Raw genomic sequence first — 21,554 nt, 5'->3', positions numbered from 1 at the left:
GCACTCTATTTCCCTCCTTGTTACTATACCTCAGCCAGGAAAGTCTTTGGAGGAAGTGAGATCTAGGGAGATGATAAAGAAAGTGAGGAAGGGGGCCTGGAACACAAGTGTGGAAACCTATCAGTAAGTCAGTGATGCAGTAATCATTTAATGAAGGTAAAAATTATTCATTTAGGACTTTCAGTATTTCTCCTTCCGGGATACATATAAAGAAAGAAGTACAGATAAGACAAGTAACGTGACTCAAATGCCTCATAGGAAGACAGAGCAAATCAAAATCATGCTCCCATTTCTTACTTGGACCAAAGAGCCACACCAGGGCTGAGGCACAGCAGGGACAGTGATTACTCCTCACCTTTAGTTTCTCCACTCCTGAACCGTTCTGGGCAAAATGACAGCTCAATTAGCTCTAATTAAGCACAAGTTCCATGTAGAGATGTCCTACTTAGACAGCTGGATCTGAGCCATGTGAATTCAAGTGTGAAACGTGCCTCTTAAAACCACCTCTTCCAAGAAATGCACCCCTTGAAACAACGGCTCTCGTCCTCACACTGCAGCTTAGTGCCGCCTCAACACGGTCTTACATTAAAGCAATTTACTTGCTATTACTTCATTATCTCTCCTGAAAGCCAGCAGACCGGAGGGAAATTAGGCTAAATGTCAAATCAGGAGTCAGCTCCAGAAAACCCAGCCAACAAACAGAGGGACAGCAGAACTTAGAGTCCCTGCTCGGCTCTCAGGAGGGAGAGTGGCACTAGGCATAAGAAGAAGGAACCCCGCTCTTCCTCGTCGACGAGATGGCGGAGCGGTTTGGTGGCAGCGGCCTCGTGGCAGACGCAGACGCAGACATGCAGCCCTTTGTGAAGACCCTGACGGGCAAGACCACCACCCGTGAGGTCGAGCCCAGTGACACCACTGAGAATGTCAGAGCCAAAATCCAAAACAAAAGAGGGCATCTCGCGTGACCAACAGCATCTGACTTTTGTGGGCAAACAGCAGGATGATGGCTGCACTCTCTCAGGCTACGATATCCAGAAAGAGTCGAGCCTGCACTTGGTGCTTTGTCTGCGAGGTGGCATCTCCGAGCCTTCCCTCGCCAGCTGGCCCAGAAACACAACTGCAACAAGACAATCTGCCGTGAGAGTTAGGCTCACCTGCACCCCTGCGCTGTCACTGCTGCAAGATGTGCGGCCACACCAACAACCTGAGCTCCAAGAAGGTCAAGTGAAGCCCCTCCACTGGCTCTTCCTTTGTCCCCAGGGAGGCCTCCTGCCTGAGCCCCAAAGCCCTGGGACTGTAATAAAGTTTCCCTTTCATGGAAAAAAGGGGGGGGGGGGAGAAGGAACCCTGAGTTTGTGACTATTCTACATTTACCGCTCATTTGTTTATTGGGGAAAGGGATGAGTACAGAATGATATGAACAGAGACCACTAATCTTAGAATTAAAGACCTGGGTTCAAACTCTGGTTGTGCCATTTATTTGCTATATAACTGCTGAGTAGTCAGATCAACTTTCTAAGGCTGTTTCTTCAACTATAAAATGAGAAGGCTGAGTGAGATCAGTGATGGTAATTCTACAACCCTGAGTGTGTGTGCATCACAAGAAAAGCTTTTGTTAAAAAACAGATTCCCCAGTCCTACAGAATCAGAATCCTCGGGGAGGGGAGAAGGTCACTGCGAATCAGCATTTTTAAAAGGTCTCCACGTAATTCTGAAAGGCAGCCAGACTTACGAACCACTGGGCTAGATCAGGGGTCAGCAAACTACAGCCCGAAGGTCAACAGATAGAATGCCACCTGTTTCTATATGGACCATGAGCTAAGAACGTTTTTTATACTGTTTTCATGGTTGAAAAAAATTCAAAAGAATATTTCATGACACACGAAAATTATATGAAATTTAAATTTCAGCATCCACAAATAAAGTTCTATTGAAATACAGCCACACTCACTTGTTTATATCTTGTCTGTGGTAACCCCCCTACAAAGGACAAGGTGAATAGCTTCGGCAGAGAGTGTATGGCCCCAAGACCTATAGTATTTATCATCTGGCCCTTTACAGAAAAAAAGTTTGCTGATCCCTGGGCTAGATCTAGAACACTGCGGTCTCAAAAGTTTTTCTACCTGCAGAACACTTGAGAGCTACCACACACATCTACTGGAAACAGTAATGTTTCTCATGGGCTGAGAGGTGAAGAAGGGTAGTGAGGAGGAGTGTGGTTTAAGAGAATCTCCACCTCCCAGGGTACTCTGATACCTACTTACCTCCTACCACCTCAGGGGAACCACCAACCTATAGTGTTCCGGCCAATTCTAAAAGCCCACAAATGTATGATTCTAACTAAATCTAACCTTTCTTAATTTTGAGTAAGCACCATCCTATTTGATGATAGGACCCCCCCAAAACAGACAAATAAACAAACAAACAAACCACCAAATGACCAAAGACTTCTGTTCTCAAAACTTTTGAACTCAAATGCCCCAAAGGCTTCAAAGAAATATAAATGGGGCCCTCCACGTTTTCACCTTCAATGCCACTATGGGGCTAAGTGACCAAGTGCAAACAGTACACCCCCAAAGCCAATCAAGTTTTTCTTAGGCCAGAGGGCCCTTGGACACTTCCCAAAACATCCGTAATCGAGGGAAAGTGCCAGATTAAGGTTTATGCATCCATGTGCTGTGGTCTGACGATCTGTAACAACCAGCTCAAAAGTGCCACCAGCTTGACATCCCAAGGTATACAGAGAGAGAAAGTTCAGCCAAAGGGCAGCACTGTTGCTCTGACTGGACTACTTTCTGAATGACTCTTCTTTCTGACTCATCTCTCTCAGCGCCTGGGAACTCTCATGCCCATCCACCCGAAAAGTAGGTGAGCTGGGACACCTTGTGTCTGCACTGCGTAAAGTAAGAGAGAAGAAGAAACGGCTGAATCTCCCACTCAGTGATCAGGTGGGCAGCGAGAAAAACAGTTCTCTAAAGGCACATATGCAAGCTCAAACCCATCTTAGAAACTAATTGGCCAACAGAGTGTGAGAGTGGAAAGGTCATCTATTCATTCAACAAAAACTTACTTGCCACCTTCTGTGAACATGACACTGCCCAAACTATGAACAAAGGCAGACATGATCCCTGCTCTGCCCAAACTATGAACAAAGGCAGGGATGATCCCTGCTCTGTGGGTGACACAATTATAAAGTACCATGATTAGGGATGTACAGGATGCTCTGTACCTCCACAGCAGGAGCATTAGAGACCTCAGAGGAAGAGATCCTTGAGTTGAAACCTGATGGCTGAGTAAACAGTTTTGGAGCAGGTAGGGTTATCTTGTCTATGTGACATAAGCAAATGGAACAGCATGTGTGCTGGTCCCAAGAGTGGTATGTGGTAGAGTGGCATGGCCAGGTGGGTGATTTTCCAAGAATGAGGCTGGAGATACAGGCTGAGCCAAACTGTACAAGTTGTACTCCTTATTAAACAGTCTGATCTTAATTAAGCTACTGAAAAGTGTTGAGCAGGGAAGCGACATGAACAAACCTCCATTTTTGAAAAGACACTCTGGCTACTGTTTAGAAATTTTAGTTTTCTAAGGGGTAACTGGCCAGGGTCAAATGTGCGGAGGCCAGGAGACCCCTTAAGAAGCTGCTGCAATCACTCCTCAATGGTAAGGGAGATGGAAAAGAAAGGGAAGGTAAAGGAAGTAGTCATTCCACACTCATCGACAATCATGATGCCATCCCTAAGTCCCAGGGGTTCTAGTTCTAAAGAACTCAATCTATAGAGACCAGCAGTGGCCCAGAACCAAGTATGAGTCTTTAGAAAAAGTCCCAAACTAAATGAAACACTGATTTCACTTTTAGAGATAATTTGGATATTTTATTTCCTTTCAATATTTTTAAATGGCCTAGCATGGTATTTGGTACCTTATTACATATTCAGTAAGTGGTTGCTGAATGAAGAACATATAAAACACAGAGATTTAATAGTGATTAAATAGGCTATCCAGGTACTACATATAAAAAACTCCCAAGAAAAACAGTGCAGTACTAATATTAATGCTGTAGGGAAATAACACGTTCATCACTATTTATGAGAATTTAAATCTATTTCTTTTTGGAGGGTAATATGACAAAACCCAAACAAAAGTAGTCAAAGAAAATCAGAGTTCTATCAGGAATTAAGGAATATGATCCTGAGTAACAGCAGCTCCATCTGCTACATTCCAGCCCAAGAGACAGGACAAAAAGAGACCACAGTTAACATCAGAATAAAAGTCAAAGTTCAGGGCACCCAGCTGGCTCAGTTGGTGGAGCACATGACTCTTGATTTCAGGGTTGTAAGTTCAAGTCCCACATTTGGTGGGTGTAGAGATTACTTAAAAATAAAATCCTGGGGCGCTTGGGTGGCTCAGTCAGTTAAGCACCCAACTCTTGGTTTCGACTCATGATCTCATGGTTCGTGAGTTCGAGCCCTGCATCGGGCTCTGTGCTGACCTGTGTGCAGCACAGAGTGCAGTGCAGAGCCTGCTTGGGATTCTCTCTCTCTCCCCCTCTCTCTGCCCCTCCCCTGCTTGCTCCCCCCCTCAAAATAAATAAACTTAAAAAAATTTTAATAAAAATAAAAAAATAAAATCTGAACACACAAAAAAAGCCATAGTCCTTACAGTCTCCTATAAAAGGCCTATGTAATACTCACTCTCCACTCCTGTTGCCTCCTATCCCTTGAATGTGCCAAGCATGCTTCCAGTTGTGTCCCTAGTCCAAGGGTTCCTAAACTTTATAGCATAATGGAATGGCGTGCAAATCTTTTAAAAATACAGATGCCTGGCCTCCATCCCCAGACACTGATTTAATTCCCACAGTGACACCTTGGGGTGTGACCTGAGCATTGGGATTTTTAAAAACTCCCCAGGCGATTATACTGTGCAGTAAAGTTTGAGCAGCACTGCTCAAGCTTATCCTGTTTTTATAGCACTTATCACCGATTTACACACACACACACACACACCATGACAGTGAGGATTCTGTGTACTTGGTTCACAACAGTGGGCTTAAAAAAGGTAATCAATAAATATACTTGGTGAATAAATAGCCTTTCTAGTCTGGCCTTTGGCTGTTTCTCCCGCCTCTACCCTTGCTGATACGGCCTACCTTTCAGCAACAAAGAATTATTCGTGGTGCCCAAAACTCATCATGTTCCTTCTGTCTACCCCAATCTCTATCTAAACCCTTCTCATGTACTCCTTTCTATATCTAGTACAGTCCTACTTTTCCTTGCTCTGCCTGTCCTCTACCTCCAGGCTGAACCTTACACCTTATCCTGCAGCCTCAGAGAGTATTTCATTCGCCACAGTACATCTTACATACATCCGTGTCTGTCTTTAGACCAGCTCTGTCCATAGAACTTCCTGTCCAGGACGACAGATATGTTCCTTATCTTCACAGACCAATACAGCGGCCACTAGCCACATATGGGTAATAAGTATCTGAAAGGTGGCTAGTGTGACTAAGAAACTAAAATTTTAACTGTGTTTCACTTTAATTAATCTAAATAGCCAGTATGGCTACTACCGTACTGGTCGGCACAGCTCTAGACCATGACATCCTTTAGTTCACGATTCACTTCTATAACCCAGGACACAGAAATTATCAATAGTGATGGAGAGGTAAATAGAGAGATGGATGGACGTGAGAGAGTCGGTTCTAAAGATCATAACACTCATACTTTTACAATTTCTGGCTTGTCATGTAATAGGAGGAAAAGACATACTTTGAAGCATAAATAAGGCTCAGCCAATGAGAACAAAGAATTGAAAGAACCTATCCAGTATTCTACCCAGCTTATAACCCACACGATGGGGGGCAAGGGTGGGGTGGGGGGAGTGTGGCCTAACACCTAATTGGACTGTACCTTTCAGAAGCTCAGGGACAGTCCCCAACTGAGGACAGGTTGAATTTACACTCTGTGCTTTAGGAGTTAAAAGTATCCCAAGCTACTCAAACACAATTTAGACAGTAAGAACTCAAGTTTTGTAACTGAACAAAACAAGTGTGACACACCCAAGCACCTTAACAATAATAATCCAAACTTCTACAACACCTTCTATACGTATGGCACTGTTCTAAGCACCTTGTCTATTAATGTATTTAACCTTACAACAATGCTGTGAGTTTAGTAATACTATAAATTCTATATTACGGATGAGAAAATAGAGCACAGAGAGGTTACGTGACTTGCCCAAAGTTAACCCAGGCAGTCTGACTCCAGACTCTGAGCTCTTCCATCTTTCACCTTTAAAACAGGCAACCTTTTTTCTGTCTTTTTTTTAAGTTTATTTATTTTCAGGGAGAGCATGAGTGGGGAAGGGGCAGAGAGAGAGAGAGGGAGACAGAGAGAATCGCAAGCAGGCTCCACACTGTCCACATGGAGCCTGATGCAGGGCTCAAACCCACGAACAGTGAGATCATGACCAGAGCCGAAGTCGGACGCCTGACCATCTGAGCCACCCAGGCGCCTCAAAGAAAGCAACCTTTTGGGCAGAAACAAGACAGACACCAAGGATGTTTACAAAGGCCAAAAGCTAAAGCAACCCCAAGCAAAAACCCACCAATGGTTCCAGCTATCACTCACTGAGACCACTAGTTCAAAGTCTTACAGATTAAGGGAAATAGATACTTCCAGTCCAGATCCTATCCTGCAAGTCAGTGGAAGCCCTTAACAAACGCACCCCAGGATAACGCCGGCCAGAAGAGAGAAAAGAGAAAAGTAGGTAAGAGCTTGCTTTCCATAACAGTAAAACAGCAATAATAAAACTAGTAAAACAAAAACCCTAACATTTTCTCTAGACAGATCCACAATCTGCCTGGTTAATAGAGAAATAGTTCTTCAAGAGTCAGAGAACGTATGTACATTCACACACCATCATCAAGGGACGGTGCATAATCCAGAAAAAATATCTGAAAACATACTCTCCTGCCCACCCACCTACCACAATACAGGAAAACCCCCGAATCTCTCAGGAAAGGGAGGAGCACGAACTAATCTAAGAACCCAAAGGAGAACAAAGCTTCAGTTTAAGAAAGATGTGGTCACAAAGAAGGTTTCGCAAACCACTCTGCTGTGGGTACCAAAAAGCAAATAATCAGCACACAGGGAGCTCTGGCAACCTCATGCAAGCTTCAGATTTAAGCAGGGCACCAAATAAGGGAAGGATTCTGGTGCGTCAACTCGTAGGAAAAGTGTTTCAAGTTAAAAATGGTTATTCAGGTTTGGATGCAAACTTCTGTATCTGTTCTTTATCAACAGAGGCACCTCTACCTCACTGTCAGCTAGCAGCAAAAAGAGAAGAAAACTGGGTTTGTCTAGCTAGCAAAAAGAGAATAAAAATGGGTTACACTCAGACAACGTGACCTGGTACAGCCTGGCACTTACCTGGACGCCAAAGACAAGGCTATAAACATGGCAGCACGGGACTTCTGGGACGCCACATCCCAGCTGGATCCAAGCGTCTCCAGAAGCAGGCAGGCCATGATGTCACTCCCCCCCCCCCACCCCCCCAACAGCCAGATAGTTCGACATTAAGGCCAAACCACAGCACTTTTGGTGAGAGACTCAGTTTCACTGTGACTGGAGGCAAGGCCTGCTTCCATCTGGTTTTTTGTCAGTCATGTCTCTTTTGGACTTGTTCCCAAGACCCAAAATATCTAGTTCAAAACGATAGGGCAAACACCTTCAAAATCTCTGATCTTTACTCCAGTTCTCCTTTCCTCTCAAAAAAAAAAAAAAAAAACAAACAAACAAACAAAAAAAAAATTCTTATGCATACCAGAAAGCATTAGCAAGGGAAAACATAAGCATTAACTTCTTCCTCACTTATTTACAATGCTCTATCCCTGTCACTATTCCTGCTAAATGTATGGGGAAAATCTGAGTTTAGAGTTAAAAAGGAAGAAAAGAACAAAAGTGACATGAGTCAAAAAGCAATTACTCTGCTGGCTACAAAAGTATATGCTTAGTTTGTGACAATTTATCAAACTGTATGGCTTCTTTTTTTTTAATGTTTATTTATTTTTGAGGGAGAGAGAGCACAAGTGGGAGAGGGGCAGAGAAAGGAGACACAGAATCTGAAGCAGGCTCCAGCACCAAGCCCGATGTGGGGCTCAAACTCACAAACTGTGAGATCGTGACCTGAGCTGACGTTGACACTTGACCGACTAAACCACCCAGGTGCCCCAAATGTATGGCTTTGATATGTACACTTTTCTGTATGTATATTATAATGAGATTTTTTAAAAATTACCGCAACTTTTTCTGCTGTTCCACAAAAAGCCTTTATTCCATAGCCAATACCCTTTGCCCCAAAAGTCCTAACCCCCACACCAAGATTCTAACTCTGAGGTGGCAGAAATGAAGGTGACTGTGCTAAAAGTTTGGGGCTCCATCTAAGTGCAGAAAGCTACACTGGTGTTAAAGACCAGATCAGCTGATGGCGTAGATATATTTGTTTTACAGATGTAGAAACAAAGAAAGAGATTAAAAAATGTGTTCTCAGAAATAAAAAAACAATTTAGGAATGTATCCAGAAGATGTAACTCCTAGTCTCCATTAGCCACAAGGGACAGCTTACTGGGGATGCCAAGGGCATGCATCTATTAGTACCTTAATCAACCAAAGTGACCAATATGTCACTTTGAAGTATTTTAAAAGCCATACTGTTTTACAGATCTGTCCAGAACTCTAAAGGAAAATCTGCCAAAAAAAAAATTCCTCAGAGAGAATGTCAACCGACTTACACATAGTTTGCTTTACAAATTAGGACCTAGTATCTCAGACATTTGTGGCACAATTCAGCTCAAAATCTCATTAGACAGAGTAAAGTTGCAGCATCCTTACCAAGAAACACCCCAGAAAAATGCAAATCCATAGACGGTATCATCCCAACTCCTCATTCCCACATGTTCAGCAGTTGCAGTCCTACTGTGCGTGTGCAGGGCAAGAACAGAACTTTTACTGCCAATGGTTACCACATAAAGCATAACTTATTCCTAAGCCAAACCGACGCTGGCTCAGAAAGCTTCCCAGAATGATGGAAGGCATGACTTTAGGATGACTCAACTTTTGCTAATGCATAAAATAAAGCAGAGAAGAACTATCTGAAGGATCCACTTCTAAGCTTCAGCCAAATCAAAAGCCCAACATATCTCCTTTGTGATGAATCTTCAGCTCCAGCTGACTGATTAAACAACATCAATGTGGACGTCTGTACTGTGGCCTAAGATATTCTAATTACAGACTCTTGGCTAGGAATCCCAGAAGCAACCACTTAGTTTCCAACCATACCACATTTTTATCTATGTTGTTGCTTCTGCCAGAAAAGTTGGCTACTCACATCTACCTAAAGAACTTCTTTTATCCTTCAAAATTAAGGACAAATCACCCTTCTAGGTAGCTTTCCTTGTTCATCATCAGTTAATGTTTTCCCCCTCGGTGTTACCCCTGTACAATGTACACGTTTCTATTTTGTAACACTTTATTACAAGTATTTATTTACATATCCATTTTTCCCACTAGACTGTATCTTTGAAGGAAAGATCAATATCATTTACCTTTCTGTGTGCAGTGCCTAGAATAATAACTAACATACAGAGGTACTCACTAAATATTTATGGAAAGGACTTGAATGGGGATAGTGAAAACCTTGATCCCCTCAGAAATGAGTAGCTGACCTGAGAAAGAGGTTTTACAACTGAATAATCAAGAGAAAAAGAAAAAAATGTGCATATAAAACTGTAAAGCCCGTTATTTAAGGCAACATACAAACGCATATACTGAACTGCAGCATAAAATAAATTGAAAACAAGAAAGAGAAATGAAAGAGAAAAAGATCAGAGGTCACTAGTAGTAAGGACATGACACAAGTCGCATGCCAGAAAGTCCTTCACATTTACTAAAGGAAGTTACAAGTTCAGTGCTAACCTCTGAAACAATTAAGACAGAATCATTCTTAAAAACAAATTCATAAATGTGCATGAATTTAAATTAAAAAAAAAAAGCCCACACAGCACAACTATCTCTGACACTAAAAGCAGAAATTTCTCCCATGGGTTTCCAGAAAGAAGATACCACGTGATGCAAATGGCAATGATTCCCTAGACCTCCTTATTATTACTTGTCTTAATATAGGCTGCTGACCTTACACCAATTACAATTCAGTCAAAGCAATGCTACTTGAGGCCAGTACGTCACCTAGGTACACACTTCTCAGATGGTTCTAGGCATGAATGACATGGCAAGAACAAAAGGAGGAGATGCCTGGTGATTTCCATCAGAGATAATAAAGTTTTGGATCAGTGGACAGAGGGAAGACAACCAGAAATATCACTGAAGCCCTCAAAAATAAAAATGTGTGGCAGATACATTTTATAGAGACCGAAGCATTAGAAAGAGTCTCCATGGTATCTTAAGTTCCTTCTGGTCTAATGTCTATATAGTAATACTTGGAAAAATAAAACTGAGCAGTAACTTCAATATTAAATATTTATGAGTAATGTGAACGGCTTCCAAGAGGGGGAAAAACCTGGAGTTTCCCCCTGAAGCCCAACAAATAGTCTGCCGACTGGGAGAAGATCGCCAGCCAAGAAAACAACTTTTTCATATTCTCTATCTCAGCCCAAACATCACATCCAAGACAGTGAAAGCAGAGTAGACAGATGAATCTCTGGAACCTTTAAGAGTAGAGAGGGATTACAGAATGATAGAACTGCAGATACATCTCCCCAAGAGTATGGTCAGAAATAAAAAACAGTACAGGAAATTGGTGAGAAAGGCAACAGGGGGAAAACAAAAAGGTCACTGCAATCTCTTACCCCAACCAACAGGCAGTATGTTACTATATAAAGTGAGCTGCTCCCACAGTAACATCAAATCACTACTCTATTCCTTCCTCAAGCAGCTGCAGAGTGACAAGGATCCTGTGTAAGGGTCTCATTCTTATTTGGAAGGCTCTTCACAGACTAGGAGCTGGATCCTAAGGGACGATTTATAGTACACCCTCACATACATTCCAGTTGGCTAGAACTCAGCAGCTGATTGCTCCCTTGTCTAACTTGGTAAAGAGCCAAAGGAGGACTTTTCTCAGTCAACTCTCCCAGGCTGGAAAATTCTCCAACCCCAGAGTTCTGGCTTAAGTCTGCATATCAGGTTATTCACAAGATGCCAAAACTACGTCCTTACATTGGCTCTGAACAAGTCTCTCAAGTACACCATACAGATTCCCACAGATCTCATGGCGATCTGGACATTAAGGCCAAAGATGGCTACTCTTCCTCTCACCCAGAGAGCAACATGCTTCTGAAAGCACGGGCGACATCAAAACAAAGCTTTCGCAAACTATATATGAATCTCAACAATCCTTTTAAGGGTCAACATGCAACATACTCATCAAATGGCCTCCTTAAAACCTCTTTATTATACCCTACTGAGAACTCTCCCCATTCCACCAGTTACTCACATTCTCTCTCACACTATGGTTGGTCCTTATGCCATGAACAGCCAAATCCCAAATCTGTTTCTCTGACTGAGAGGAAATGAAAGAGGAGGAAACCTTAACAAGGTGTTTTTGGTGTCACCAAGCTCCTGCATTGGTGATTCCCAACCAAAACGGTACCACTCCTTCCGGGGAGTGCTTGGAAATGTGTGGGGGCCACCACTGGCACCTGGTGGGCAGGTCCAGGAATGCTAAACATCCTGCAGTGACAGTCCCACAAAACGAAGAACTGTCCCCCAAAAAGGCAGTAACACCCTTATTAACAACCAGTGTCCTAAATGAAGGGCCGCCCCTGTATTAACTGCCTTCGCCCTTCCCAGCTTCTAGAGCAGTGGTGGGCAAATATTTTCTGTAAAGGGCCAGACAGTAAATAGTTTAGGCCTTGTGGGCCACATACATCTCTGTCACATGCTGTCTCCTTTTTAAACAAGTCCTTACATAAGAATGCTATAAACCACTCTTGGCGTGCAGGCCACTGGCAGTCTTTTATCTACCCCTGTTCCAGTGTGTTACCTGACTCATCACAGTCTGTTCACACTGAGACATGCTGATTAAAATAAAATGCAATGAAGTGTGTTGTAAACAACTTTAATAACGTGTACTACAGTTTTAACGAATGTAAAGAGAGCTTCAGAATTGAGCCTTAAAACCTAAAAATAGGACCATTATTCACTTCTAATTAATCAAACCGTTCCCCCCTGTCCTCTCCTCCTCTGCTGTGCAAGTCTTGTCCTGAATGTTTATTTTCAAACACGTTTCTCAAAGAGCCCCGGTCCTGCCTTTCCCCCTCTCCTCAGGATGCGTTACTTCCTATTCAGTATGCGTGCCACTCAGTAAGTCTCTTTAAAATTACTACTATTAACATTTTCTGAAATGTCTAAACCAAACCAAAGCCTGGAAATTCTGACTGGTATCTGGGTCCTGACTTTCCGGATGGTAGCTAAAGGTCACGTGGGGTGGAAAGTGGCCTGTGGGTAACACAGAATACACACATGCACGCGAACAGGATATGTTAGTAATCCGGTTTCCTGAGACCTGGTGAGTTGTGAGAGTTCTCATCAACACTGGTGGGGAAGATGAAAAGCCCTAAGCTCGGAAATACTGGATTGCAACAAAATGTCCATTCTTAGAATTAGATTTCTGGCTAAAGCAGAATGGGCAGGTAACACCTCTTTTCCCCCACCTTCTACTTCTCTAAAAATACAAACAAAACAAACACAAAAAAGAAATGAAGTCAGTATCTGACCAGGTTTCTTCAGTGTGGAAGCTGGTGTTTGCAGCATGGCTTATGTCACGTCTCAAGCCCAGAAAGATGAAGAGTGTGGTTTTGGTGTTTAACCAGCCTCAACTGCACCCTGGCACTCTGTTTCTTCCCCCAGAGAACTTTGCTCTGTTAGAGGAAAGAAACCAACCTCACATCTTGAAACGAAACGGCTAGGATAAAAATAAAGCCCTGAAGTGGTTTGGTGACCGAGGTCATACAGGGCGTTAAGGGTTTGTAGGTAGGGCCAATGTACTTTGAGAAACTTCCACTCACTGCCAACCACAAAGAGACAAAGAAAGACAGCAGCCCGAGAGTCCAGCAGTGGTCCAGGCTCCAGTCCCTGCCTGCTGGGGGCTGCATCTCAAAGAACACTTCACATTATCAATATCTGAAAAACCCAGTCCTGGTTCCACCTCTGAAGTACCGTCACCAAGTTCTGTTCCTCATGGCCTAAGAAAAAGAGAGCCAACCTGTAGCCCCTTCCTAAAAGAAAAAGGCCTCAGGAACGCCTGTCATCCTACGTGGCCAAACAGCTTCCAGGGTGGAGGAATACACTGCACACTACTTTACAAAAGTAAAGGGCTACCTGAATGACGTGACGTTAATGGAACCCCCAAAGCAACCCTGCGTAACTGTATACTACCCCCCCTACTGATAGGACATCTTTGTATTTATAAGGCCAAAAAGCTAAGCAAACTTTGATAAATACGGGGTAATGAAATAACTGAGTTACCAGACAGAAAACATTTGCCTATTAGCACAGAGCCTCAATGCTTCTCTCACTGTAGATTAAATCGGTGCTTATGCCATCCAGGGAAAATCAGGGCAAAAGCTTTTTCGTGGCACTAGTTCTGGAAGTGCCAACCTAAAGGCTCACAGTACTACTCTAAGAATTAAAACACTCCAATACGAGACCAGACATCTTGCCTAAGAAAGCAGGCCTTCTAACACCGAGCTCTGAACTACAGCCATGTTCAGGGGCAGCGGGGGTGAGGGGAAGGTGGAGCTATTAGATGTGTGCCACCCACACACCACAGCTTTCTTTTCGCCACAGCAGTGGCAGCGGTGGTGGCAGCAGCAGCAGCTCAGGTGCACAAACTATGCAAAGGGGCACTGAGAAGCAAGACAAATGGTCTGAAGAAAATGCCACCTGCAAAACATGGTTAAAAAAAAAAAAAATTAAGAAAGCCTTCAAACAACTGTAACAAGTTGAGCATGTGAAAGCTCGCGCTCTGGACCACCTGACCCGGGTTTCTCACAGTGAAGCTGTGCTCCTTTGCGGGCCAGTGTTTACTTTGCTGGACACTTGATTCAATGCAGGAAAAAAAATATACACGTGTACTACCCAGCCTCGCAGAGCCATGCATTCAGACGAAAGAAAATCATCATTCTCAACTTATGAAAGCACCTCTAAGGAAAAAAAAAAAAAAAAAAAAAAAACTAAACTAAAAATGTGGAAACATGGACACATGAGATTCGGGCAGGGGCAGCAGGCAAAGTGTCAGGCCAAAACTATGATTTCCAAGCCTAGAGAATCGAGGTTCTCACTCTGCCAGAGATCTCAGATCAATGAAAAAGCCTGGGGTTAGGGAAAATTACATGAGACAAGAAAAGTTTATTCTTAATCAACCAGTTTGATGGGCGGCATTCAGACTCTACTAGAACACAGCCTGAAGCTTGTCAGTTCACACACTGAGGAAGAATAACTTCTTGCTTTTCACCAAGTTTGGCTGCAACAGGATGTTGAGGAAAGAACTGTCCCAGAGCTCTGTACGTAGGCCTCCATTCCCAGAGGTACAAATTTCATTAGGAAACAGAAGTGATACCTCCAGGTTCCTTAGGCTCACTAGTACTAGACTATACACAAAGAGTAGGGCGCCTGGGTGGCTTGGTCGGTTAAGCGTCTGACTTCGGCTCAGGTCATGATCTCACGGTCCGTGGGTTCGAGCCCCGCGTCAGGCTCTGTGCTGACAGCTCAGAGCCTGGAGCCTGTTTCAGATTCTGTGTCTCCCTCTCACTGTGACCCTCCCCCGTTCATGCTCTATCTCTCTCTGTCTCAAAAATAAATAAACGTTAAAAAAAATTAAAAAAAAAAAGAGTAAACCAGCCTGGTAGCAGGGCACATAGCTAACTAGTTTCTGGGTCAACACCAATGACAATATCATGTGAACACAAGCAAAACACTTACGCTCCTCCCTAAAAAAAGAGAAAACAAAACAACCCTTACGGTCCAATGATTAAGACATTTCCAAACCGTAATCAAAATCAGGCCTGTCTGGGGGGACTTGCCCGTCCTAAACAGAATCTCTGAGAAACAACTTAAAAACCTAGAATGCAATAACCCACGTTGGTGGCACTCTTAAAGCACTAATCACAAAATCAAATGCCTACAGAGGCAAGGCAGGTGACAAAAGTGGCTGTGTGTAAGTCCAGGAGAGTTGGGGGGTTGGTGGCAAATTGGAGAACACAAGCCCCATTAAAAGAGGGTAGCTGCTACTTGGCTCTGGCAAACTGTTGCCAGATCTTGATTTTTTTTGTAAATTAGCCGGCAACTGATTGAAATGTTAAAACAAAACAAACAAAACCCTGCCATTTGTCCCACCTGAACCATCTGATCAGCCTTAGCATCACTGAAAGTGAGATAAACAGACACTTCCTAATGCAGTGCACAATGAGGCACACAGCTCACCTGTGAACCTGAATCTAACCAAGTTTCTAGAGCTAATTCTCATTTATAGGAATAGGGGGGACAGAGGGAAAGGCTGAATGATACCACAAGGAGACAAATTGAGAGTGTGGGAATTCTATAGCACAACTAACCTGCTTCTTTAACAAGCTTATAACATGAAGAACATCTTTCAAAGGGAAGGCAGAATTGTTCTTGATTAAAAGAAACTTAGAAGACGAGACAATCAAACATAACATGTAGGTCTTGATTTCAACAAACCAAATCTAAGAAGCCATTTGATAGATAATGTGGGAAATAAAGTTATGGATCAGATACAGAATGCCACAGACAGACATGGCAATGGCACCGTTGTATATTAAAAAAGTCCTTTAAAAACCTTTTTTTCTTTTCTTTATTTTAGAAATAGAGAGAGAGAGGAGAGGGGCAGGAGAAGGAGAGAGAGCAAGTTCCACACTCAACGCAGAGCCTGACGCTGGGCTCGATCCCACGACCCTGGGATCATGACCTGAGCCAAAATCAAGAGCCAGGTGCTCAATCAACTGAACCACCCAGGTGCCCCCAAAAAAGTATTTTTTATAAGGTGTGTACATAAGTGACATGTGTAGGGATGCAGTGATGTGACATCTAGGGTTTGTTTTAAAATACTTCAACCGAGGCAGGGGGAGCGGAACACGCAGGAGGGAAAGCTAAAACAAATGTGGGAAAGTCTTGATAATTGTTGAATACCAGTGACAATACGGGGATTCATTTTATTATTTTGTCTTGTGTGTATTTGAAATTTGTCATCATTAAATAAAACTCTTCACATCAAACAAAACAGGTCTGCATTTAGACAGCCAGTTTGTGAATTACTAAGCTTCACTGTTCACTTTAATTAGAAACAGTAAAAAAGGCAAAAATAAACCTAACAGCTTAAAAGATCATAACAAAAATGTAAGTATGTAAATAAGAACTACCACCAACAATACATGAGAAGTTACCATATGCTACTCATTGTGCTTCACATGCATTATCTCATTTAGTCTATCAGTATCACCGTCTTACAGATGAAGAAACTGCAGCTCATGCCCGAAGCCTCACTGCTGATAACTGATAAAACTAGGACTTGAACTTAGGACTTCCCAAAGCCCAAGCTGTTAACCTCTGCACTATGCTGCCTCTGACATATCAGATGCTGGACAAAATTAATGAAATCTATCACACTGCCAGCCTCTAAGAGAGATACAAGGACTTGTAGGCAAGCACTCATGGAAGGATTTCCCAAGTCCAACAGTAATATGAAGGGGGAAAAAACAACCAAAGGTGAATAACAGTATGTACGACATGCCACTAATAATGTAAGAAAAGGGAGAGAACCATGTTTATGTGTATACACACACACACACACACACACACACACACACACACACACACACGTTTTACCTATTTAAAAATATTTCTTTAGAATATTTGAAAAGGCAATCATTCCTCTGCTAGACCTTTTTATCTCTATTCCCACTGACCTAGAAGCCACCCCCAACACCACCACCTAGAAACTTTTCCAACTAGAACCCAGCTTTTCAAACAAAGTCACAAAGGTTCTATGCCCACAGGGCCTCAAATTAGCCCTCATGCCCCAATTTATTACCAGTTCAAGATGCTTCCTCATGAAACGGACCCTTTTATACTCAATCTTTCAAAACTAGAATGAGTCCTATTAGATGTCTAATCTTTCTTGAACTTGTTCTTCTTTATTGATGTAGCTTGAGAAGTTCCTCTTTACACAGGAAAGGGAGAACATTATGGTGTCACTCACTGTGCTACTTGGATAAATAGCAAGATACAGGTATCTGTGTTTGACTTCTGAAATTAGAATACCACTTTTCCAACCCAGTTCTGAGCTGATAATCAGGCATGGATTTTTCTCTTTTGACTCCCCAGGTTAATGGGTGTTAGCCATTTCCAATCTATGTGCTATGCCCTATATAAACACACAGGAGGGGCGCCTGGGTGGCTCAGTCGGTTGAGCGTCTGACTTCTGCTCAGGTCATGCTCTCACAGTTCGTGGATTTGAGCTCTGTGTCAGGCTCTATGCTGACAGCTCAGAGCCTGGAGCCTGCATCGGATTCTGTGCCTCCTTCTCTCTCTGCACCCCCACCCTCTGCTCACGCTCCATCTCTCTCCCTCTCTCAAAAATAAATAAGCATTAAACATGCAGGAAAAGCAAACCCTAAGATGTTAGTAGTGGTCAACACTAGATGGTACAAACACATTGTTTGTCTGCACTTTCAAATTTTTTACAGTAAGGATGTGTTGGCTTTGTAACTTTTTAAAGGCAATAAAAATACCAAAATGAAGAGAAAAAGAGGTTTGCCCTACTTAAAGCCATTGGCAATTTCCTCCAACAACCAAGACGCAAAGAAACATCACTAGTATCTTCTGCATGTTTGAGTTCACAATGCCTAAAGAACCGTCTAAAAGAGCAGCCCTCAAATTTTAATCAACAAACTGCAGGACAAAAAATTCAGTCAATTTCCATCCTACCTAATTTAGTGAATGAAACAGTACTGCTTTTGTTGAATTAACAACGCAGACATGACAAGCAAACAATGAGAAATTCCAGAAACAAATTATTTCCAGCATCCAGAAGTACATTATTTGGGCCCAGCCCACTGACCACTACCCATACATACCACAGCACCAAACAAGAAAGTGTTCCTGCAGAAGGCTCAGTCTCTCTCCTACTCCACCTTCCTCACATGATCCTCCAAATTACCGTATGTTTAGATACCTGCAAACCCTCTGCTGTGCCACACCTCCTCTGCCTTTGCCCATGCTGTCTCTTCTACTTGGAACACTCTCTTCTCACCTGGCCTAGTTAACTTTTCCAAGAAGTCTTCCAAAGTGACTCCCCTTTTCCTCACTACAACCCATGCTTCCACCTGGACTGAACCAAGTAGCCCTTCCCCATGCTTCCACGGTACCCAACGCACACCTCCCTCATGACGCTTACCACAATATACTTGGTCATCATTATTTGTAGACTTCATATTTGTGAATTCAGCTACTTGCTAAAACTTATTAGTAACACCAAAATCAATCCCCATGGGGTTTCCACAGACACTCGTGGACACACACAGAGTGGCAAAAAATTCAAGTTCCCTGATACACCTGTTCCCAGCTGAGGTCCAACAAGGTGACTCTCTGCCTTTTTGTTCAAGTTCTCATACTTTAAACAAGGGCCCTTTTCACAGTCTATCAGTGCCATGCCTTTCACATTTGTGTGCTTTTTGTTGGTGATTTCACTTTAAAATGGCCTCCAAGCATAGTGCTTGAAATGCTATCTAGTGTTCCTAAGTGCAAGAAGGCTGGGATGTGCCTTACAGAGAAAATGTGTGTATTTGTTCAGGCACAAGTTATAGTGCTGCTGGCCAGGAGTCACCAATATATATTAAATAAAGTGACTTTAAACAGAAACCTACATAAAACAAGATTATGTATTAATCACCTGATGAAATTCTTATAACCAGAGGCTCACAGAAACCTAATCCTGTTTTTCCTTTAGAAGCAATGGTTCAGTATTCACTAATTCAGTGTCTGTGGTGACTTTATAGCACATAACTACCGCAAATGACAATAACCAACTGTATGCTGAAACATTCTGTTTACATAGCCATGACTTCCAGCAGATCAGAAGCTGGCAAACGAGGCCCACAGGCCAAAGGCAGGCTGCCACCAGTCTTTGTAAATAAAGTTTTACTGGAACACAGCCATGCTCATTCAGTTAGGTACCGTCTATGGCTATTTTAGCACTACAACTGCAGAGGTGAGTAGCTGTAAAAGAGACCATAGGACCTGTAAAGCCTCAAATATTGACTATATGGTTTTTTACAGAAAAGGCTTGCTGACCCACGCACTAGACTGTAAACTCTTTGAGGTAGTAACAATGTTGTATTCATGTTTACAACCCTAGAACAGAGGCACAGCAGGACAGGTAAACTAACCTTCAGTCTGGTTAAACACTGGACCCAGAAGGCAGCCGTCTACTCCAAAAACTCAAGAATAACTGCAGTAAATTCTGGACTGGACATGAACAAGTCCTGGGGAGGTGGGGGGGAACTATGCAAAGAAATAAAATAAATATTGGAATGTGACAGAAGGAACAGGAACAAAAGGAAAAAAAACAAGGCAAACAATATCATTTGGTGGATGAAATAGGATATGAGATTCAAATGAGGAAAGGCCAAATGATTGCTATTAGGAGCTACTGAAGTACAGTCCAGACTGAACCCCAAAACCATTCTGAAGGGCCAAAAGGAAGGAAGGCTTGTCAAGAGTTTGGCCAAATACACAATGACATTTCATTACCTAAAGCCATTTTCCACACATGGCACCAAACACGTTATACAGTAACCACAGTCAGCTGGGAAAAGGAAATCAAATCATGCCAAAACATGAGAACTCAATGAAGTTGGAGAGACAAACATCTGTTAACGACTCCCATTCTCACTTGCTCATTCTTCCCCAGTCAACAGACACAAGTTACATTGGATTCAAGATACAAACAGAGCAGTTCCCTGGCCTTTCAGTGTGAAAACGGGTCTCTGATGCTATAATCTCCTTAATTAACTCACTGTCTGCAACAACTTGTTTGCTAAGCAGTACCTTTTTCTGATTTCCAAAGGGACCTGAGGCATAGCAGAAGGCACACCTGCTAAATAAAGAATGCTTGGGACCCTTGTGACACTGAATTTGAGTAGCCTAGCTGTCAGGGGTAGAGTTTAAATAGAAGTCTCAATTAGTTTAAAAGGATGCCATTTACAGTTGAGGTTGGCAGTCCCTCCCCAGGTAGCATGTTCAACCCAAACCACATCTCAAGGCTAAAAACCAACAACCCACAAGCTAACCTCCTGCAGCCACTCAGAGAGAGATCCAAAACCTGTGCTTGGCAGAGAGAGAACAAACTAGTGGGGACTCTACTATCATTACTAACAACTACTTGAAACTACAAATTTTCTGTTTCTTATTCATGGATGTAAATTTTAGTAGTTTGTGCTAGAAATGGGAATTGTCAAAGGAGTAGTTCTTAGTAAGGCTAATCATCCAAAGAAGACAACTAAAAAAAACAAGCAATGCTCAGCAAATATTTAAATTACACAGATAAGTTAAGCAAATGACACATACCTTCATAATGAAATATTCAGCCACACTAAGAACATACTAAGAAAAGATACTCTTGGACAAGTAGAAATAGAGTCTGTTTTGCTATAATCCTTGTTTTGAAAATATATGTTTGTTCCATTGTGATAAATGTGTTAGGGAACATTTTGAGTAGAACACAAATTTTGCATCTCCTTATGCATGATTCTTTTTTTTTTTTTTTTTAATTTTTTTAATGTTTATTTATTTTTGAGACAGAGAGAGACAGAGCATGAACAGGGGAGGGGCAGAGAGAGAGGGAGACACAGAATCTGAAGCAGGCTCCAGGCTTTGAGCTGTCAGCACAGAGCCCGACGCGGGGCTCGAACTCACGGACTGTGAGATCATGACCTGAGCTGAAGTCGGACGCTTAACCAACTGAGCCACCCAGGCGCCCCTCCTTATGCATGATTCTGTTCATGAGAAACACCGGGTGAACATAGGAAACTGCACTCAACTGAACCCAGCTACACAGGAATATAAAACACACACACACACGCTCACACGCTCACTCGCTCTCTCTCCCCAAATATCTCCCAGCTACTACAGTTCACCATGTGAACTCATAGAAGCTAAACCTACCCACATGTGATGTTATACCTACTCGTACAATTCCAAATAACCTTCCCTCCATCACTTCACAAGAATCCACAAGCTATCATCCTTCTCTCTAAAAAAGACTGTAACGGGGGGCACCCAGGTGGCTCAGTTGGTTAAGCATGCGTCTTCAGCTTAGGTCTCACGGTTTGTGAGTTCGAGCCCCGTATCGGGTGAGCTTGAGCCCCGCTTCAGGATTCCCTCTCTGCCCCTCACTCACTCGCGCACTCTCTCTCTCACTCTCTCTCACCAAAAAAAAAAAAAAAAAAAAAGTGGAACGGGAAG

General features: G+C 42.8%; 1 protein-coding gene and 1 pseudogene across 4 annotated transcripts in view; one reads left to right on the top strand and one right to left on the bottom strand.

Moving 5' to 3' along the window:
• SMG6 (SMG6 nonsense mediated mRNA decay factor) overlaps nt 1–21,554 on the bottom strand; it is a 227,424-nt gene that overhangs the window by 183,078 nt on the left and 22,792 nt on the right. The window lies entirely within an intron of this gene.
• Nucleotides 531–1,416, top strand: LOC109255134 (ubiquitin-60S ribosomal protein L40-like; annotated as a pseudogene).

Source organism: Panthera pardus, unplaced genomic scaffold, assembly GCF_024362965.1.
Source record: "Panthera pardus isolate Hobbes unplaced genomic scaffold, ASM2436296v1 HiC_scaffold_3, whole genome shotgun sequence".
NCBI classification, from domain to species: Eukaryota; Metazoa; Chordata; class Mammalia; order Carnivora; family Felidae; genus Panthera; species Panthera pardus.
The sequence above is the reverse complement of the archived record's forward strand: the minus strand, read 5'-3'. Positions and strand labels throughout refer to the sequence as shown.